General features: G+C 53.3%; 1 pseudogene; it reads right to left on the bottom strand.

Moving 5' to 3' along the window:
* Window positions 1–1,632: 1,632 nt before the first annotated feature.
* On the bottom strand, window positions 1,633–2,280 carry LOC102246834 (annotated as a pseudogene).
* Between the last annotated feature and the right edge of the window lie 6 nt (window positions 2,281–2,286).

The following is a 2,286-nucleotide window of genomic DNA, read 5'->3' as shown; positions in this document are numbered from 1 at the left end:
TTTTTAGACAGGAACAAATGATGCCTCTTAGTCTGTGTTCCAAGAAGCCAACTTTAAGATTTCATGCATATGCACAAAGAAACATTGAAAGAATCCTGCAAAGTCAGCCAACAATCTTGGCATTTAAAGGACAAAATAAATAAATAAATAATCTCCTTCCCACCACCCTGCCAGTTGAAGTTAAGATATTAAATATGTTTACTTAAAGATACTTTACATGACTTAGAGTGCTCTCCCAAAGTCCTCCAACTCCTTGAATATCATACTTTAAGTAATGCTCCTATGACTCAAGGTCAGAATGCAATCTTTTCCCTACAAAACTGTGAGCTCGAGAAAGCACATCATGTGTTCCTATTTGCACGATTGTCACTTCTCTAAGTTTACTGCCTCTCTGCCTCTTCATTAACTACCGCACTGCATTTTCCTGGCCCAGGTGTTAGGAGCATTGCTGTCCACACCTGTTTGTGTGACGGTTGACCATTTCCTCTTCTAAAAACAGCTAGTGATGATGACTCTCTGGTAATAAAAAAAAAACCAATTGGATATTCCACTAATAGGTGACATGAGCTCTTGGAATGAAAACTTGTCCCCAAAGAATGCCCCCCTCCTTCACCCAATGTAGCCAAAGCTTGGTGTTCCATTTCAGTAGTACAACTGCCTATTAATATCTGGCTTTTTAAGGAAAACAATGGTGTTTTGTTGTTGGTTTTTTTTGCTTAAGTGACTCCAGTCAGAAAATGCATCTGTCATTTCTATTCCCTTCTCCCTATGGATGTCACAGCCTCCGCCCAGGAACTCCTCTGTGGAAGGAGGGTGCACTTCTGGGCACATAGGAACGAGTAGCGCCCTGGACTCCGGGATTCTGCTAAGTGGAGCTACTGATGCTGACAAGCCTGGAGAGGACTTCTTGTTCTTCCTACCAGGGAAGCACTGCTGTGTCAGTCAGGCGTAAAGCGCCAGTTTTAGGGCAGTAACCCCTTTCTAGCCCTGGCCCCCTGCCATCATTAAGAAAAGCTTAGCCTTTCTGTCCTGAAATCCTCTTATGGGCACAAACATATTTAACCTCCCAATCAAGCAAAGGGCAAGGCAATCCTGAAAAAAGTAGACGCAACTTTACGGCCACCATGTCTTTCTTGGCTTGGTGAGGATTGCTATTATTTACCATCGTGCCCGCCTGTCGGCTTCTCCGGATGACAGCCTGGCAGAGCACAGGGCTGTTAACATTATGTATGATGTGCGGCAAGCCAGCGGGCACTGGTGCCCAGTCTCCCCCAAGCACTGAAACCTGACTTGAGAAGCTAGTTCTCAGAGAAGGCGAGCTGCTCGCGCCAGTAACCCTACCCACCTCCTGAGACACGCACGGGAGGCGTATACCTGATGCACCCAGCGAGGGCAGAGCTCAGCTATCAGATCTACCCGGTCCACACAGGTGCGGGGCGTCCCTCGCCGGGGACAATGCCTGGGTTCTGCCCCTGAACCGCACCTTTCAGGTCCTCCTCTGAGAAGTTAGGCCACCTCAGCGACCCTAGTCCCAGCGGCTCTACTCTATCTAAACTGAACACCCTCCCTCGGTCCCCCAATTCAGTGAACCCTTGTTCTTTGTAACCCCCACAAAGTGACGCCCAGCGAAACTTAGTAGGTCCAGGGAACGGAGACGCGTCTGGGCCAAAGCGCAGACTCCCCAGAACGGCGCCAGGAGGCAGGCGCAGGCCCACCGCCTCCATCCCTGGGGTTCCCCTCCCCCGCGCCCCCGGGACGCTCACCTGCGTGGGACATGGTGATGGTCTCGTTGGTGTGGGAGCCCACGTTGAAGATGACCACGGCGGAGGCGTTCTGCAGGAACGCGTTCCGGATCTTATCCCTGTCCGTGCAGTTGCCCTTGGGGATGAGGGCTATCCAGTTCTTGCCGTGGGCCGGGACGGCGAACTTGGTGTTGGGGTCGCAGGCCAGGCGGTCGTGGGCCGAGCTGGCCATGACCACCACCCCGCGGGCGTCCTGCTTGGGCGAGTGCTCTCCGTAGCGCCCGCACTCGGTCTTCTCGGTGTGCAGCTCGGCGCCGCCGCCCGCCGCCCCGGGGTCCTGCGGGGGCTCGGCGTAGGTGATGTTCACGAAGGCGGTGTACCATTCCTCCTTCTCGGCCACGGTGAAGTCCAGGCAGAGCAGATGCACGAAACAAAAGGAAAGCAGCCATGTTGAGAGAGCCAGACTGCGGCACGCTTGGATGAGAGACATTGCCATCTTCATCCGCCGGGGCCCCCTCCCCGCCCCCCGCGCCCTCCTCCGGCC

Source organism: Myotis brandtii, unplaced genomic scaffold, assembly GCF_000412655.1.
Source record: "Myotis brandtii unplaced genomic scaffold, ASM41265v1 scaffold822, whole genome shotgun sequence".
NCBI classification, from domain to species: Eukaryota; Metazoa; Chordata; class Mammalia; order Chiroptera; family Vespertilionidae; genus Myotis; species Myotis brandtii.
Note: the sequence above shows the minus strand (reverse complement) of the source record. Positions and strands in the feature narration are given on the sequence as shown.